Source organism: Lactuca saligna, chromosome 5 (genome assembly GCF_052625555.1).
Source record: "Lactuca saligna cultivar CGN05327 chromosome 5, ASM5262555v1, whole genome shotgun sequence".
Taxonomy (NCBI): domain Eukaryota; kingdom Viridiplantae; phylum Streptophyta; class Magnoliopsida; order Asterales; family Asteraceae; genus Lactuca; species Lactuca saligna.
Window position 1 is genome coordinate 266,745,587 of NC_136421.1, and position 10,716 is coordinate 266,756,302.

General features: G+C 40.6%; 2 pseudogenes; one reads left to right on the plus strand and one right to left on the minus strand.

Moving 5' to 3' along the window:
• Window positions 1–1,960: 1,960 nt before the first annotated feature.
• LOC144999358 (5S ribosomal RNA) lies at window positions 1,961–2,078 on the minus strand (annotated as a pseudogene).
• A 254-nt stretch (window positions 2,079–2,332) lies between these two features.
• On the plus strand, window positions 2,333–2,450 carry LOC144999360 (5S ribosomal RNA; annotated as a pseudogene).
• The last annotated feature ends 8,266 nt before the right edge of the window (window positions 2,451–10,716 follow it).

Sequence of the window (10,716 nt, forward strand, 5' to 3'; positions counted from 1 at the left end):
TATGCTTTCCCTTCTATGATTGTTTTAATCTTTCTAACTCTTGCAAAATGATCATTGGTGGGTAAAATAGTTTTAGTTTTATTCAACCTTTTTAAAGCTTCCGTTGTCAATTTTACCGGTTGTGAAACCAGATTTTTGAATAAAAACCCAACACATTTAATAACTAGGCGTTCAAGTTAACAATGAAACTGGTAAAATATATGTTACGTGAAGAAAAATGCAAAATCATCACTAAATTTTAGTTTCAGACTTATTCGTAAATTATGGTAAAATAACGGGACTTTAATGAAATCAAATAAGTAATGAAACCGGTAAACCGAGAAAAATAGGTCAAATCGTCATTTTTACCGATAATTCATATTTTTCGTAAACAAATTTTAGTTTGAGAATTTTACGTAAATTAGAGTAAAATTTTAAAACTTTTTCAAAGATTTCCCTTTAAATTTTATAAGTAATTTTAAATAACCACTTATCAATATCCAAATTATATATATATATATATATATATATATATATATATATATATATATATATATATATATATATATATATATATATATATATATATATAAATACCAATATGATTTGTGAGGAGGTTTTATTGTTTCTTTGATCTTTTTATTTTCAACTCTAATAAATTTATTAAAACCAAATCATGTTATATATTATCAAACATGTACTCTAAAATGTAAACAGCAGTCTTTCTAGAAATAAACCAATTAGGTTATGGTAATAGAAGATTTTCATATTTATACTTTTTCCCCTTAATTATTTTATATTTAACAATTTTCACCCTTAATAGTTTTAAAGTTAGATTAGTAGTGTTTTATACTTACGATTTGGTCATTTACTATATTTTAAAGTTACATTTTGACTATTTACATAATTTTTTAATAATCTTGTTTTCTTAATTTCTTTAGGATATATTTTCAAGTCTTATTTTTGTCCGTCTCATCCGTACATAATTGTTTGTATCCACATTTTATATTGATATTTTTGTGTTCCACTTTATATGGTTTAAACATCTCCGTTGTATATATGGTGTCGAGCTGTGTTTTTCAACATACCGAGGTTTCCACATCGTCGTGCGGACGGTCCAAATCTTAGTTTTTATATTTACTATTTTTTTAAAGTCATAAGTCATGGTTTGACAAATATTTGTGTGCATTCCTGTAACACCCATAAATTTCATGAAAATTTTAAACTTTTAAAACAACCCATAAAGCATCATTATTTACAAATAGTTTTCAAAACAGGTTTAATATCAGAGTTTTCCACAAAATCATAAAACAAAGAACGAGGAGGTGCACTGTAACAACCCAATTTTCACGTCCAAAATTTCATTTTTATAAATTACTTTAATTAAAACGTTCGTAGGAAAACATTGTCAAATCATAACATCTCATAAAACTGTGTATAATGTCTGAAAATCCAAATCATAAAATAGTGATAATACAATCCCAAGGAAAACTCATAATGTGGAATCTGAGGTTTGTGTATGATATGCCGCTACCACGTCGGCTCCTTCCCCTTCGCTGAAGAGGTACCTGAAACAAAACTGAAAACTGTAAGCACGAAGCTTAGTGAGCCCCCCCATCGTGTAACACCCCCCTCTGGCACGTATCACAATATTGTCCGCTTTGGGCCACTCGGCACGAGGACTTCCCAGGGGGTCACCCATCCCGGTACTACTCCCACCCGAGCACGCTTAACTGCAGAGTTCTTATGGGATCTGCTGCCCTCACGGCTTTAAAACGCGTTGTGACAAGGAAGGTATCCACACCCCTTATAAGGAGATGTTTTTGTTCTCCTTCCAAGCCGATGTAGGATCAGGTGCAACCCACCTTCACCCCCCATTATAGGGTTCGATGTCCCTGTCGAACACATCGACCCGTGCCCTAGCTCTGATACCATTTGTAACACCCCCCTCTGGCACGTATCACAATATTGTCCGCTTTGGGCCACTCGACACGAGAACTTCCCAGGGGGTCACCCATCCCGGTACTACTCCCGCCCGAGCACGCTTAACTGCAGAGTTCTTATGGGATCTGCTGCCCTCACGGCTTTAAAACGCGTTGTGATAGGGAAGGTATCCACACCCCTTATAAGGAATGCTTAGTTCTCCTTCCCAGCCGATGTGGGATCAGAGCTAATGCTTAGTTCTCCTTATAAGGTGTTACAAATGGTATCAGAGCTAGGGCACGGGTCGATGTGTTCGACGGGGACGTCGAACCCTATAATGGGGGGTGAAAGTGGGTTAAATCTGATCCCACATCGGCTGGGAAGGAGAACTAAGCATTCCTTATAAGGGGTGTGGATACCTTCCCTATCACAACGCGTTTTAAAGCCGTGAGGGCAGCAGATCCCATAAGAACTCTGCAGTTAAGCGTGCTCGGGCGGGAGTAGTACCGGGATGGGTGACCCCCTGGGAAGTTCTCGTGTCGAGTGGCCCAAAGCGGACAATATTGTGATACGTGCCAGAGGGGGGTGTTACACATCGTACCACATACCATACAATCACATAGCATACATACTATCGAGCAATTCTGGGGTGTCGTCCTACCTGTGTCAAGCCATTCTGGGGTGCTGACCTACCCATGTCAAGCCATTCTGGGGTGCTGACCTACCCGTCGGTCCTAACAACCGACCCTCGGGGACTATTCCACCCCTACTGCTACTATTACATATATCATAACATAAACATATGATCAGACATATCTGGGGTGTCCGAACTACCCTTCGGTCCTAACAACCGAACTTGGGGACTATTCCCCTCCTACTACCACTATCACATATAAACATATCATCACATACTATCAGACACTGCTACTGGAAGGTAACCCACCTCGTACGAGTAGCTGCTGATAATCCATGCGGAAAACCTCTGTCTGCTGCTGCTCCGGAAATCCTCCGACTTTCAAAGACTACAAATGATGAACCAAACTCGAATCCTTTAGTTTCCTATTGATCCTTCTATGCTCTTCCTTCTTCCTTGAGGTCAAAACCCACAAAAATCACTCAAAAGCCTTAGATCTTGCACTAAAACACTTAGGGTTTGCTATGGAGGGTTTCTGGGAGCAATAGGGACGAGTGGTGGCTGAAAGAGATGATTAAATAGGGTGCAAACCCTCAGATTAGGGTTTTGTCTAGTCAAAGTCTACTCGTCGAGTCCGGGACCCGACTCGACGCGTCCATCACTTAAATCCCGCATCCCATCCCGCTTCTACTCGGCGAGTTGGTCCTTCAACTCAACGAGTCCCATGCCAAAAATGCAAAATACTTAAATAAAAATGCATACCAAGAACCAGGTGCTACATGTACGATCACGCCATCGCCTTCCCGCGATCCTCTGAAGTACTTGAAACATAATCCAAATTTGTAAGCCCAAAGCTTAGTGAGCTCCCCCAAAATACCAATACACAACAAATAACATATATACAATAACATCATGCAATGAGTCCACAGCTACCAGACTGGATTACCTATGAGCCCACAACATAATTATGGCTTTCCCTTGGCCCACAACTTACGTCTGGATTGCTCCCCAACCTGATCAGTTCTCGGGCTGAATATTACTAAGCCCTCAGTACAAGTATGATGTGACATCCCCAAAATCTCGGCCAGAAAAGTCCGATTTCATTTATGCTTTTTAAAATAATTTTCAGAGTAAATCCTTTTAATTTTAAAAGAGATGCGAAATTTGTTCCCAAAAACAAAAAAATTATAAAATAGATATTTATCGAAACATTTCATAAAGAAATATGATTTCATTTCACAATCAAAAGTCGGGATGTCATGTTCCGATACAGATCATAAAGCATAAACGATAGCATTACAAGTCATTCAACAAATATATACATATACAGACTTGTAAACAAAACAACTTGATGTTCGCCCATCTTAAGCTCTTGCGCCACTTCCTGTAAAATAAATCAATTGAGTGGGTCAGGCTTGGGAGCCTGGTGAGCATATAGGGTTTTCAACCCACAATAATTATATTTAATTTCAACAATCAACAATAAACCCGATTACCCATTCCCGTTATCCTCACCTTACGTTCCTAAAAATAACGTCTATTATAAGGAACCTATTTCAGGATTTTTCATCGGGACGGACATTACTGCAGAGGGGCTTCCTCAACAATAAGTATCCTAAAGGCAACCATGTGGGGGATAGAGTACACCGGTGAACACGTCGTTCACAACACCTACAGGTAATGAGCCTGCTAGTGTTCCACAGGACAGTCTAGAATAGTCTGTGGTCGTCATCCATACTCTGCTGAATGACTAGAATAACACCAATAACACCGAGGCCTCTCATCTGTTTATTACACACCAATTATCTACCCATGTTCTACCCAACATATTAGTAGATAAAAATATACGTTTTTATACATAGTTTAAAAACCTGTATAACATGCTTTAAGCAATACATATTCCACATAACAGATGAGGCATACACACATAACACGTATTTCATAGAGAATACATCATATCTATAAGATAGAAGAGAGTGAATATACACTCACACGTATAACAACCAAATATATACACCTAACACGTATTTTATATGAAATACTTCATAATATTGCGTTGGAATGAAAATAACTACACACTCACTTGATCAAAAGATGATCGGGCAGCACTATGGCTTGCAGAAGAGGTGTTTCTCCGTAGATCTGGAAGATCTTCACAAAACCGGGCTCCTCGCGGGCAGCGTTTCGGCTCGGGAATAACGCTCTTCGGGATCCTCGGGGCTTCGGATCTTACTTCGGGGCTCGGGAATATTACCGGGGCTTTGGGGTATAAACGACACGCAAAACGAGGCAAAACTTAGAGAGAGGGAAGAGTTTGAACAAGAGAAAATGGCTGAATTCGAGTTCTATTTATAGGCTGCTGGGTCTAGGATTACGCGGGGCGTACTCAAATTACGCGGGGCGTACTCGGGTTACGCGGGGCGTACTTTGACGTCACTGCGTGCGTCGACTGGTGGCACTCGAGTATTGGTCAGACAAGTTGCATCCGACTGAGTACGCGGGGCGTAATTGACTTGTCAAACTTCTAAATTGCGTAACTTTCGCATACGAGCTCCGTTTTCGACGTTCTTTATATCCACGTGAAGGTCAGACCATACTCTACAACTTTCATTTAGACTCCGTCGGCAAATTTTGAATTTTATTTTTATTATTTATTTTTAGAAGGCCGGGACAGAAAAACTTCGTTATAAATTCATAACTTCTTCGTCTGACGTCCGTTCTCGCCTAACTTTTCATCGTTTCGCTACTAACAACAAGATCTTCGATTCTCATTTAGATTGTTTCGGCTAAAAACCGCTCGATCTCAAATCGAGTATTCGGGCTGTATACTGCTAAGTCGAAACTTCATAAAATCATAACTTCCTCATACGAAGTCAGATTTGGGCGTTCCTTTTATGCACGATCTCGGTTTAACGAAATCTACGACTTTCGTTTAGATCGCTAAGGCTAAATATCGCTCTATCTTAAATTCATATCTTACGTCACTCGGCGTCGTGTCGGTTCTGTCGCGAAACTTCGACAGGTCATAACTTCTTCGTTATAACTCGGATTTTGGCATTCCTTATATCTCCGGAATCCTTGTTTCAACCACTAAAACTTTATGCAAAGATATCGGGCTTATCTCACACTTTAATTTTGACGCTTATTTTATTCTTAATTCATTAAATTATAAAAATTAAGAAAATACACACATAAATCACATAATTCAAATAATTCACAAATAATACATTCTTATTATTTCAAGTTGAGTTACAAGGTTAACCTAGACTATTACATTGCTAAAAATGGCAAGCCTAGAAACACGGGCGTTACAATTCTCTCCACCTTAGAATGATTCCGTCCCCGGAATCACACACCAGCAAACAAATGTGGATAGCGACTCATCATGTCACTCTCCGTCTCCCAGGTGAGATTTGGCCCATTCGTGTGTTTCCATCGGACAAGCACTAACTCCACCATCTTACGTCGCAATTTCTTAGTCTTTCGGTCAACAATTGCTTCCGGTTCCTCAATCAACCTTTTGTTCTCATCGATTCTCAACTCTGAAAGTGGAATTATGTCGGGAACTTCTCCCGTGAACTTCCTCAAATAACACACATGGAAAGTGTTATGAATTCCATTCAGTTCTTCTGGTAGTTCGAGCTTGTAAGCTTGGTTCCCAATCCTCTGAAGAACTTTAAACGGTCCAATAAACCTTGGACTTAACTTTCCCCTTTTTCCAAATCTTATAAGTCCCTTCCACGGCGAGACTTTAAGCAAAACCGAATCTCCAACTTCAAAATTCATCGGTCTTCGCTTTTTGTCAGCATAACTCTTTTGACGGTCCCGAGCTGCTAACATTCTCTCCCTAATTATTTTCAACTTTTCAGCAGTTTGATGGACTATCTCCGGCCCCATAAACTGCTTTTCCCCAGCCTCAAGCCAACAAGACGGCGTACGACACTTCTGTCCATACAAGGCTTGATAAGGTGCCATCTTTATGCTCGAGTGAAAACTATTATTATAGGAAAATTCTACCAAAGGTAAATGTTCATCCCAATTACCTAGGAATTCCAAGGTACACGCTCTCAACATATCTTCAAGTGTTTGTATCGTCCGTTCGCTCTGACCATCAGTCTGCGGATGGTAAGCTGTACTTAAACACAACTTGGTACCCAATTCCTCTTGTAGACTTTTCCAAAATCTTGAGGTGAAACGACTATCACGATCCGACACAATTGTTAGCGGAACACCGTGAAGTCTCACAATTTCCTTCACATAAGAATTCGCAAGCTTTTCCATAGACCATTTCTCATTGGCTGCTATGAAATGCGCACTCTTAGTGAATCGATCGACGACCACCCAAATCATGTCGTGACCATTCTTTGTTCTGGGCAGTTTAGTGACAAAATCCATAGTAATGTCTTCCCACTTACCCATAGGCACAGGCAATGGTTCTAAACTCCCGTACGGTTTCTGATGTTGTGCCTTGACTCTTGCACAAGTCACACACTCGGCCACATACTTCGCAATGTCGAGCTTCATCGTCGGCCACCAATAATAGGGTTTCAGGTCCCTATACATTTTAGTGCTACCGGGATGAATTGAGTACATGGTCTTTTGAGCTTTTTCCATCAGAAGATCTCTGACTCCTCCTGTCTTAGGTATCCAAATCCGATCTTGGAACACCTTCAGTCCGTGACTGTTTACACCGAACACCAACGTTTTGCTCAAACGTTTTTCCTTCCGGTCATTCTTCTCCGAAGCTTCCTCTTGAGCTTTCTTTATACTTTCCAAAATGGTTGAGACAACTTTAATTCTCAACGCTCTTGGCCTTCTCCTTTCAAGATTGACTTTCCGACTGAGAGCATCAGCGACAACATTGGCTTTACCGGGGTGGTAAAGTATCTCACAGTCGTAGTCTTTAAGTAGTTCCAGCCAGCGTCATTGCCTCATATTCAATTCTTTCTGACTAAAGAGATATTGGAGACTCTTATGATCAGTGAAAAGTTTGCACTTCGTGCCATAGAGGTAATGCCTCCATATTTTCAGAGCGAAAACTACCGCTGCCAACTCCAAATCATGAGTCGGGTAGTTCTTTTCATGCTCTTTCAGCTGTCGAGATGCATACGCGATCACCTTATCTCTTTGGGTCAAAACACAACCCAATCCAACACCAGACGCATCGCTATAAACAGCGAAGTCTTCAACTCCATCGGGTAGAGAAAGTATCGGTGCCTCGCATAGTTTCTTCTTTAGCTTCTCGAATGCTTCATTATGCTTATCACTCCAAGCATAAGTAGCTCCTTTGTGGGTCAAAGCTGTTAATGGACTAGCAATCGAAGAAAAGCCTTGGATAAACCTTCGGTAATATCCGGCTAATCCTAAAAAGCTTCGAATCTCCGTGGGACTTTTCGGTTGTTCCCACTTCATTACAACTTCAATCTTTGCTGGATCAACCATTATACCTTCTTGGTTGACCACATGATCCAAGAATTGGACTTCTCGAATCCAAAAATCACATTTAGAGAACTTCGCATACAGCTTCTCCTTCTTCAAGACTTCCAAAACTTCTTGTAAGTGTCTGCCATGCTCCTCTTGGCTTTTTGAATAAATCAGAATGTCATCAATGAACACTATCACAGATTTATCAAGGAACGGATTACAAACCCTGTTCATTAAATCCATGAATGCTGCTGGAGCATTGGTTAGTCTAAACGACATAACCAAAAACTCATAGTGTCCATATCGGGTTCTGAATGTAGTCTTCTCTATATCCTGCTCTCTTACTTTTAGCTGATGATATCCTGACCTCAAGTCGATCTTTGAGAAATAACTTGAACCTTGTAGCTGATCGAATAGGTCATCAATCCTCGGCAACGGATATCTATTCTTTATTGTTGCCTTATTCAGCTCTCGGTAATCAATGCACATCCTCATGCTTCCATCTTTCTTCTTTACGAATAACACCGAAGCTCCCCAGGGTGATGAACTAGGTCTAATGAAACCTTTGTCCAATAACTCCTGAAGTTGCATCATTAGCTCCTTCATCTCCGTCGATGCTAATCGATAAGGTGTTTTTGCAATTGGCGTTGTTCCGGGCAACAAGTCAATACGAAATTCTACTTGTCGATCGGGAGGTAATCCAGGAAGATCTTCGGGAAATACTTCTGGATAATCACACACAACAGGAATATTTTGCATCACCTTCTTTTCCTTCTTAGCATCGATCACGAATGCTAAATATGATGTACATCCCTTGGTCAAACACTTTCTGGCTTTCATTAGAGAAATGATTCTAGAATTTACTCGGCGTTTGTCCCCATACACCATAAACGATTCTTTTCCAGGCGGGTTTACCTTCACTATCTTCTTCTTGCATAAAATTTCGGCATCATTGGCACTAAGCCAATCCATTCCCAAAACGATGTCGAAACCATTAAGTTCTATAGGTAATAATTCCTCGTGGAACTTATTCCCATTCAAATCAATTAAAATGTTTTTCATACGATGGCTAACAGGTACAATCTTGCCACTAGCAACTTCGACTAATAAAGCATTATCTAGTCTCACAATAGGCAAAGCTAGTTTTCTACCAAATTCATGCGATATAAAGGAGTAGTTGGCTCCAGAATCAAATAAAATTTGGGCAGGCAAATTGTTAACGAGAAAGGTACCTGAAGCGACATCAGCTTCATCTTTAGCGGCTTCCAGTGTCATCTGGAATGCTCTCGCCTTTGGCTTTGGCGGAATGTTGGGTCTTGCTGCCTCCTTCTTCTTCGGACAATCTCTTGAGATGTGCCCCTCCTCACCGCAACCATAACAAACATTCTTGGTGAAGGTGCATTCGTTGGCATAATGCCCTGGCTTTCCACATTGGTAGCATGTGGTTTCCCCGCCACACTTCCCATGATGCTTCTTCTTGCACTTGTCGCACCATTTCGCCTCTACCTTTCCTCCACTTCCTCTCGAACTAGACTTCAAGAATTTACTTTTCTTGCTGGACCCTGAAAATCCATCGATTTTCCTTTTCTCACCAACCTCTGACCTTTCCAGACCTTTTTCCCTGATCTGGGTCTCAACATTTCTAGCAGCCCAGATGGCGGCTTTCAATGTGGTTGCTTGCTTAACCATTGGACCATAGTCCGCTGGTAGTCCAAGGTCAAACTTGTTGACCTTAGACAGTTCTGTAGGCACCAAATATGGGATAAACTTCATCTTTTCCGTGAAACTTGTAGCGTATTCAGTAACGCTCAATTTCCCTTTCTTCAAATTCTGAAACTCATTACTGATTTCCAGAAGGTCCTGCTCAGAGCAGTATTGCAGTTTTAGTTGTTCCAGAAAGTCTTCCCAAGACATTTTGCTTGCTTCTCCCTTGGGCATAGAGTCAGCTAACAGCTTCACCAACTCAACACGCCAGATTTTAGCAGAGGGATCGCAAGAGCGGTCTTCTGCCTGTTGCTGCATTCGCAACTTTCAAACATAGTCTCCATTTCAGAGACCCAGTCCATAACTTGTACCGGCGTCGGGCTTCCGGATAGGCATGGTGGTTTGGATGCCATGAAATCCTTATACTTGCACCCACGACCATCATTTCCTCCATACTGGTTATTGCGTCTAACCACTGGTTGTTCGTCTTGACCAATGATCCCACTAAAGTTTTCTCCTTCAGACTGCCCTCCATTCTCCTCGGGCTCTTCCGCTTGAATTGACGGTTCTTCACGATTCTGCCTAAGCAGGCGTCTTGTTTCTTCCATCTGACGATCCAACATCATTTGAATCATCATTTGTACACCAACCATTGTTATCGGCTCAGGTGCAGCAGCTACGACAGGTACTTGCTCGATTACAGGCGGTTGATTCCTGTTTTCATTAGCATTTCCAACTCCGCTTCTTGTTCTCACCATTTTGATCTATACACCGAATAATTTCACCTTATTACTCCAAACGATTAAATGCTAGTTCTAATATCGTATACATACGCTTAGAATCCAAAACACATAAACCTTCAGATCCGGTTGGCAACAAACCATAGATCCGAACAAATAATATCATATATGGCAACATATAACATTTAGCACATAAAAGCATTTTAGGCAACTTTCCTAAAATAAACTAGTGCTTGTGTCTAAGATCCAACAGACACACACCTCGCAATCTCCATTTAGCATCCTAAGTTTAAGTTTAGAAATCCTACAAAT